General features: G+C 43.8%; 1 pseudogene; it reads right to left on the bottom strand.

Moving 5' to 3' along the window:
* Window positions 1-5,854: 5,854 nt before the first annotated feature.
* On the bottom strand, window positions 5,855-5,937 carry LOC121002937 (annotated as a pseudogene).
* Between the last annotated feature and the right edge of the window lie 3,490 nt (window positions 5,938-9,427).

Raw genomic sequence — 9,427 nt, 5'->3', positions numbered from 1 at the left:
AATTGAACAACATTTGGTGTCTCGGTCAGCCAGCCAGCCAGTGAAAGTGGGGTGCACCTGACCTAGGTGACCCAGGGGAGAAAGGGGGTGCTGGGGCTCTAAGCTTTAGGGGGTCTGCTGAGCTAATGGATGCTCCCCTATGGCAGTAGCACCCCCATAGCCCCCATATATGGCTAAAAACATATTGCTTCGGGGGGGGGGGGCATTTTCTTCCGCACCGGGTGACACCAGCCCTAGCAGTGCCACTGGATCAAACACTGGTTCAGGAATCCACAACAGGTTTTTGGATCACCAGCATAGCGGTTTGGCGTAAAAATCTGTATTCACCGAAGTGGGCATAGCCGGTGTAGCCGCCACTGGCGACCCGGCAGTGACTGGAGACGAGGTGGCATCCAGATGAGCAGTAATATTTTGCAAGAACTGCATAATGACATCCTGACGTTCTCTCAGGCGCTTTACTTCTTGCAACAGTTCCTGGACGACAGGCGGCAGACCAGGCTTAGGGTGACCAGCGGTGTCCATGGCCTCAATGTACTGTCACGGATCAGCAGATGCAAACCCACTGTGACACTGACCGGCTATACTCTGGAGGGGCGTGTCTAAGCAACTACCTGGTCTTCACTAGAGCCTCTGGTGGTGAGGATAGGCTTGAGCTGTTAAGGTAGTTGCCAGGGGCTACTCCAGAGCATAAACCAAGTTAGTGGCAGCTGCTCCAGGCAGACCAGAGGATACCTGGGTAGGTACCGCCAGTACAACCGTAGTCAGGTGGCAGAGGCATTACCAGGAGCGACGATGCAGGACCGAAGGATAAGGCAGAGACAAAGTCAGATAGGCAGAGGAGCTCCCGGTGTCATCTAGGAGTGAAGTCTTGACCAGCAACCCAGCGGTGCTTGAATGGTTGACTCGGTTTTCGACTTTGTCAAAAGTGACATCAGACACACCCAACCAAGAGTCGGTGGGTTTTTCTGACACAACATTTAGTTGGCATGAGCGGGAGCAGGCCCTGTGCCCCTACCTGCCCTGAACCTTCCTCTGTCATTTTCAGTTCCCTCAGTGCGAGAAGTATTATATGCCATAGGCTTGGCTCCACTTTTCAGCGAGGACGAGCTACTAGAGGACAGTCAGCAGCTACTGCCCAGCCAAGATCTGGAGGAGACATTCGCAGCTTCCTCCGGTAGACTGGCAAGTAGTGATGATGAGAGTCACATGAGAGCAGGTGTTGCAAGCGGTCAGGCTTCTGGCCCTGAGACCATTGAGGGGGATATCAGTGATGTGCAGACAGTAGCGGATGTAAATAATGATGTAGCCGATCGTACTTGGGAGCCGGGTGAAGAAGGGGCATCATCATCATCATCAAGAGAAGGGGGTGGGAGCTTGCGCATGAGGCAGTGGCTGAGCCAGCAGGTTGGCAGCATAGCAGTGAGTCAGCAAAGTGGCAGCAGGAGCCTACTGGACCGGAAAGTAGCGGTGCAGGGGTTCACAGAGGCCTCGGTAGCAGGCAGTCAGGGCAGAGTGTTGGGGGGAAAATGCCATACTCGGTGGTGTGGCAATTTTTTGTTAGGCCACCGGAGGAGGTGAACATGGCCATTTGCCGAATTTATGGGCAGACGGTGAAGCGTGGCAGGGTGCCAATGTTGGCACCACGGCCCTGCGTCAACACATGCAGCGTCACCATAAAATGGCCTGGGAGAACCGTGGCTCCGATGTGGTGGTCCAGCCTGCCACTGCAACTGCTGCATCACCCAGTGGCACGCACCCAATTTAATGCAGTCAAGGCTCCAAGACCTTAGACGAAGGGAGCTGTCTGTCCTTCCGATCATCTGCTGGTCCTGATGCTCCTGCTCCTCCTCCTCCTCCTCGTCAGTCATTCCATCAGCAATCAATCACCAAAGCGATTGCCAAGAGACAACAGTAAGCGTTCACTCATCCAACGGCGCAGAAGCTGAACGTGCTCCTGTCCAAGTTGCTGGTGCTGCCGGTCTCTCCCTTTCCAAGTGGTGGACTCTGCACCTTTCAGAGAAATGATGGCTTGTGCTGAGCCGAGGTGGAGAGGTGGAGAGTCCCAAGCTGTCATTTCTTTGCCAAAAAGGCAGTACCAGCCCTGCACACATACACTGAACAAAAATATAAACGCAACACTTTCGGTTTTGCTCCCATTTTGCATGAGCTGAATTCAAAGATCTGAAACATTTTCTACATACACAAAAGACCTATTACTCTCAAATATTGTTCACAAATCTATCTAAATCTGTGTTAGTGAGCACTTCTCCTTTGCCAAGATAATCCATCCCACCTCACAGGTGTGGCATGGCATATCAAGGTGCTGATTACACAGCATGAATATTGCACAGGTGTGCCTCAGACTGCCCACAATAAAAGTCCACTTTAAAATGTAGATAGTTTTGCCATACTGGGGAGGGGGGTGTAGGTATTTGCTCTGGTAGGCAGGGTAAGCGGATGCAATACAGAGGCAAAACCACGGTTGAAAAGCAAAAGTCTATTTAATATTTATATCGAACCTTTAGCGGCTATGATAAGGCAGGACCCAAAGGTGGCTGGTTTTGGCATAATGGGGAAGCATGATCGTGTATCCCTTTACGCAGATGACATCCTGGTTTTTATTCATCAAACAGACACTACTCTTCCCCGCATAATGGAGCTGGTTGGTCATTTTTCCGATTTGTCCGGACTTGAGATCAACTGGGAGAAGACCGTTCTCCTCCCTATAGACGAGTTGCGAGGTGAAGGGAATAATCAGTTAACGATCTCTGACTCAATAAGGTACCTGGGGATAACAGTTTCTGCCAAACCACAGGAATATTTACAACTTAACCTGATTCCCTTGCTGATCAAGTTGAGAGCCAAAATTAAGATATGGCAAAAAATTCTGCCAGGAAGAGCGGACAGAATTTCATTAATAAAAATGGTAGTGCTGCCCCAGGTTCTTTATGTCCTGCGCAACTCGCCTGTATGGATCACAGACAAGCACTTCAGATTGATAGAGCGGATGCTCAATGATTTATTGTGGGGGAGGAAGCGCGTGAGACTGAAGGCACTCTATTTTTCCATGCCCTACAATCGGGGAGGTCTTAACCTCCCCTATTTTAGGGGTTATTTTGTGGCCTCCCAACTCTGTCTTTTCAATGACTGGGAAAATAGCCCTTTCTGCAGTAAAGTGGTAAAAGATGCAGGTTTCTCAGATTTTTTCACTGTACTGGAATCTGATTATCTATCAAATACACTGAGCGGATACTCATTTTTTCGCAGAATGGCTATAAAGACTTGGTCGGCCATAAGGAGTTGGTGTGGAGTCAAGGCATCACTTATCTGCACCCCATTATGGCATAATCCAAAACTCTTCAATTTAAATGATTTAAGCTGCCGCCAGTATTGGAGGACCAAAAATGTTCAGTACCTACATCAAGTAGTCAGTGGTGGACAAATTTTGCCTCTCATGGAATTAAGGGCAAATTTAGGTGAGGTGGCTTGGTATGCATATTTCCAATTGAGGTCAGCACTTTCTAGCACTCTGAATAGTCACTTCTTCATTATAGATACTCCTGTATTTTTACATGATTTAATTTGTAAGAAAACCGTCACGAGAATTAAACTATCACACTGTTATAGACACTTAATGGATAATTTCTTTCTGGATGTTCTCTCTCCAGGACAGAGAGCCTGGTCTTCTCTCCTTTCAGAGGTGGGCTCTCCAAACTGGGAGAATATAGGGGAAAGCTTAAAGCTGGTTTCACATAATTTTAACCACACTGTTGTACAATTTAATATTTTGCACAAAATTTATGTGACACCCAAATGGTTATATAGAAGAGGACTTAGGGCCTCCTCTGACTGCCCACGTTGTGGTGATTCCGAGGCAGATCACTTACATCTGTTCTGGGACTGCCCAATGGTGAGTAGGTATTGGAGCTTGGTCCAAAAGAATCTGGTGCGTAAACTTAAAATTGTTGTCCCTCTGTCCCCCAGGATATGGGTTCTGGGAGATTTATCTGAGGTTAATTATCAGCCTATAAAATGCCATCTGTTGATTAAGGTGATGTTCTTAGCTAGGCTCCTTATTTCTAGATCTTGGTTTTGCTCTTCCGCCCCAGACTGTAATAACTGGCTGGGCTTGGTTGAGAAAGTGAAAAGTTATGAGAAGATCCTGTATAAACAAAGAGGATCCTACTTAAAGTGGATCAATTTATGGAAAGATTGGGATATGGTTAATTAATTAGGACCCTTCTTTCCTTTGCTATATTTCCTTTTTCTTTTTTTTTCTCTCGTTTGCCTGCAAGGTGGGGTGAGTTTGGGAAAATTCTATTCGTCCGGTCTCTTCTATATGTATTGTATCGGTGAAGAATGTGAAGGTATACTCGAGCACGGGAGGATCTCCAGGACTGTTGGAGGACGGGGGGACCTTCCGGCACTAAATAATGGTTAGAATTCTTGTTTATTCATAATATCGAGTGGTATACGGGCGGGGGATCAGGGTCCGGGACCTGGGGGCGTCCGGGTATGGGGCGCGACTCGGGGCGCGGCTCTTCCCGTCAGACTTGGGTTTCGACTGCGGGCAGGGATATGACACACGTGGTGGGCGCGCTACTATGTGCTCTCTTAATGGGACAGAGCGGGTCTCTGGCTCTGTTTTTTGTCTATATCTTCTTCAACTGCCGGTGACTGCCGAGTGATATTTGACTCGAGTCTTTGCCACATGAGATATTAATGTGAATTTACGCAAGTACGGCGAATCACGGCACTGATATTCAATTCAATCACATGGGGATGAGGCAGTAAAATAAGTGAGTGGGTTTTTTACCACTGTGATAAAAGACTGCTGGACCCCCTTCTTTGTTTTCTGTTTTATTAAATGCTTGCGATTAAAGATCGCTGTAAACTCGCCATTCTGTCAGCATGTGAGTATCAAGCGGTCGGCCACATGAGTGCCAACCCTGCCTTCCCGTGTCTGGGGGGGGGCGTGCGCGAGTCGCGCTCACTGCTTGGCGGCTGTCTGGACTTCGGGCCTCTTACCCCTGCCGCTTATAGAGAACGTGCGCTAAATGAGATTCTTTGTCCATCTTTTTTACTAAGCTTTGGATGTCGGGTGAACCCTGCCTTCCTCCTCAGTAGGAGACCTCCACTTGATTTTTAAATGTTCATATAAATACGGACACTTCTATGCAATTATTGTTAATTATGACTATAGATTAGAATTGACGGATTGATGGACTTTATATGTAATATAGATATAAATTTTGTATTATAATAATAAAAAACAAAAAAAAGAAAAGCAAAAGTCAGTGTTTATTCACACAAAAAGGCAGAAAAGAAACAATACTTGGCAGGACCCTGGTGTTAATTCACACAACAGGGATCCTCGTGTTAATTCACACAGCAAAAGTCCACGGAACTCAAAAACACATCACCTGGCAGTCCACAGCAGGCTTTAGGGCATCGTGTGCACAACGTGTAAAAGTGCACACGATGACATAAAAAATAAATACGTGAAATGTTTGCCATTACGGCCCGGACATTCGACCGGAATTATAAAAATTCTTCGTATCTTCAAGGCCGAAGCCGAGCAAATAGAGGTGTGTGCTAAAATTGTGAGAAAGAAAGTGCTGTGCTAATGTGCCATCTCTCAGTGGGATTCCACCCCCAGTGAGTTCCGGCACCCCAGGGCACCACCCCTGGGGCACTTGCACTTTGGGCTTTCAACACAACTCGACCTAAATGGTGTCGATCCAGCAGAGCTCAAAGGTGACTTCACATGGGTATTCGGTTCACCACCCATGCTCCACCACCCAGGGTTGCTGTGTGGTTCTCCGTTCCGCTCGACAACCATGGCAAGCCATGGAAGGAGTACAGCCTGGAGTGTAGCTCTACAGGACTGAAGAACAGATACTACACTTGATCTTAGCCAAAAGGCCGAGAAGCACGTTTGCTTGGGCCCTTTGAGGAGGCACTTTATTTGTCAGTCACCAGGACTACGGGATGAACAAGGTCACTCCACTGCTTCATGTTCTGGAACAGATGTTGCTAAATCTGGCTGGCCAGGGGACAGGAGATGTGGCGACTACATCTCTCGGCCACATGAGCCCTGTGGAGGCTGAACTAGAGATGGAGGAGGAGGACATTCGAGCACAAGCAATGTGTAGAAAAATGGGTGGTTTTTCTACACAGGTGACAGGAGAGGAGGAGCAGGACCAGCCAGAGGAGCTACAGGGTGATGAGGAAGACTAGGCAGTGGACCCAGACAGAAAATAATGTAGGACCATGCTGCTTTCAGGAAGCTGAGCCTCCCTTGTTCGTTCCATAGGTGTATAATGAGCACAGGAAAATGGTGATCTTCATACAATCCACAGTCCTCTTTTCATGAAAGACTCTGAGACAGAACAGGAGATCGCACCAATTGTGAAGCACCATCAACCAACTCGCTATTAAAAGGATTTATTTATACTCACAAACATCCACTAATAAAAAGTATAACTACCCCACAAGTGACCCCATTTTGGAAAGAAGACACCCCAAGGTATTCCGTGAGGGGCATGGCGAGTTCCTAGAATTTTTTATTTTTTGTCACAAGTTAGCGGAAAATGATGTTTTATTTTTTTCTTACAAAGTCTCATATTCCACTAACTTGTGACAAAAAACAAAAACTTCCATGAACTCACTATGCCCATCACGAAATACCTTGGGGTGTCTTCTTTTTAAAATGGGGTCACTTGTGGGGTAGTTATACTGCCCTGGCATTTTAGGGGCCCTAATGTGTGAGAAGTCGTTTGAAATCAAAATGTGTAAAAAATGCCCTGGGAAATCCGAAAGGTGTTCTTTGTAATGTGGGCCCATTTGCCCACCTAGGCTGCAAAAAAGTGTCACACATCTGGTATCGCCGTACTCAGAAGAAGAAGTAGGGCAATGTGTTTTGGGGTGTCTTTTTACATATACCCATGCTGGGTGAGATAAATATCTCGGCAAAAGACAACTTTTCCCATTTTTTTATGCAAAGTTGGCATTTGACCGAGATATTTCTCTCACCCAGCATGGGTATATGTAAAATGACACCCCAAAACACATTCCCCAACTTCTCCTGAGTACGGCGATACCAGATGTGTGACACTTTTTTGCAGCCTAGGTGGGCAAAGGGGCCCACATTCCAAAGAGCACCTTTAGGATTTCTCAGGGCATTTTTTACACATTTTGATTTCAAACTACTTCCCACACATTAGGGCCCCTAAAATGCCAGGGCAGTATAACTACCCCACAAGTGACCCCATTTTGGAAAGAAGACACCCCAAGGTATTTTCTGATGGGCATAGTGAGTTCATGGAAGTTTTTATTTTTTGTCACAAGTTAGTGGAATATGAGACTTTGTAAGGAAAAATAAATAAAAAAATAAAAATCATAATTTTCCACTAACTTGTGACAAAAAATAAAAAAGTTCTATGAACTCACTATGCCCATCAGCAAATACCTTAGGGTGTCTACTTTCCGAAATAGGGGTTATTTGTGGGGTTTTTCTACTGTCTGGGCATTGTAGAACCTCAGGAAACATGACAGGTGCTCAGAAAATCAGAGCTGCTTCAAAAAGCGGAAATTCAAATTTTTGTACCATAGTTTGTAAACGCTATAACTTTTACCCAAACCATTTTTTTTTTAGCCAAACATTTTTTTTTATCAATGACATGTAGAACAATAAATTTAGAGAAAAATTTATATATAGATGTCGTTTAAAAAAAAAAATAATTACAACTGAAAGTGAAAAATGACATTTGTTTGCAAAAATCTTGTTAAATTTCTATTAATGAAATACCACCAAATGAAAGCTCTATTAGTGAGAAGAAAAGGAGGTAAAATTCATTAGTGTAGTGCAGAAGTGTAAAAAGTGGTCTGGTCATTAAGGGTGTTTAAGCTAGGGGAGCAGAGCTGGTTAATAAACATTGAGCTTTTTATGTACACAATTAAGATTATGTGGTTCATGTTTTGCTATACAGAGGTCCTTTGCACACCGTTGGATTGAGGAGAGGACTATTTCATTGGAAAACTACTATGGGGACTTTGATTTTCAAGTACAACAAATGAGTTTTGGTCATGTTAAGGTATGTGCACACAGCAAATATTTCTATCCGAAATCGGCAGCAGGAATCTGAGTCTGACTGTTGGATTTCTTCTGTGGATTTGCATTATCAACTCATTATCAACTGTCAGGGTTCCACATACTCATTAGCTAATCCACGTGTGGCTATCCCACCTCATCTAAAAAAAAGTGACCTGAGCAGTTGTATGAACAGCAAAGTATTTCCTGTTGGAAACAATGAAACATGGATTTCAGCAGAATTTCAGGGGCCAGCTGTCCTCACCAAAATTCCTCTGTAAAAATCGCTGTGTGAACAGCCCCTAAAACTTACGTTATATGAGCATAAATGTAGGGGATTTTTTTGTTTTCTTCCCTCTCTAGTTTGCAGTTTTCTTATGAAATATGTCTGGAAGCAAATAAATGCAAATTAGCATTCACAACAGGAATACATAGGTTAATCAATACAAAGTTATTAGAGGTAACTAGTTAACCTTTTCGAAAGTAAAACATAAAATACGCAAGAAACATGCTTCCCTCTACCGCACAGCTTTTAAAGTCAATTTAAAACATTGTTACACTCTCATTTACTAAGTTTTATATAATGTGACCTTTCCATTCCCTCAATCATTACCGCTAATTTGATATCTATTCAGTGCTGTTTAATTCACAATGAGATGAATCGGATTATTGTGTATAGTCTGCAAGGTTATGTGAAGAAGTTCTAAACATGCTTCTCAATAAATTACCGTATTAACCTATAAATGTACATTTGTTTTCATTATGAGTCTATTATCTCACCGAGTGAAAAAATGTGATGGGCTTACCGTTCACACAATATTTAAGTGATACAGATCCCCAGTTACATAAATCAGATAACTAATTAGAGAAACTCTTACAGCTTGAGGCATGCAGGGTTTTTTCTTTATTTTTTTATGAGGCTCATCAGTTTCTTTCATCTCCGTTTATTACATATTTTACATTTATCTTACAAAAGCCACAAAATTCTCCCATAAAATGCTTATTTCCATATGATCTAGAAATTAAATTGTATTACATTTGCAAAGCACCTTATTTCACTTCCAGTGCTTTCTGCAAAAAGCACATTAAGCCTGGTTTGCTCTGTATTCAGCTACGTTTAGGGAGGAAAATATTGCTCCATGTTCAATGTGCACATACAAATAAAAGCACTAATGATATATGACATGTCAGATACAAAATAAGGATCTTCACTAATTCACTAATAATGAGGGTGATTGCTTTTTAATCTATAAGTAAATATAGCTAATTTATCAATGGTAAATTTCCATTACTTTATATTATCCAAATTTTTTATATTATCTTACTTTTTTATTT

Source organism: Bufo bufo, chromosome 5 (genome assembly GCF_905171765.1).
Source record: "Bufo bufo chromosome 5, aBufBuf1.1, whole genome shotgun sequence".
Classification (NCBI taxonomy): Eukaryota; Metazoa; Chordata; class Amphibia; order Anura; family Bufonidae; genus Bufo; species Bufo bufo.
Note: the sequence above shows the minus strand (reverse complement) of the source record. Positions and strands in the feature narration are given on the sequence as shown.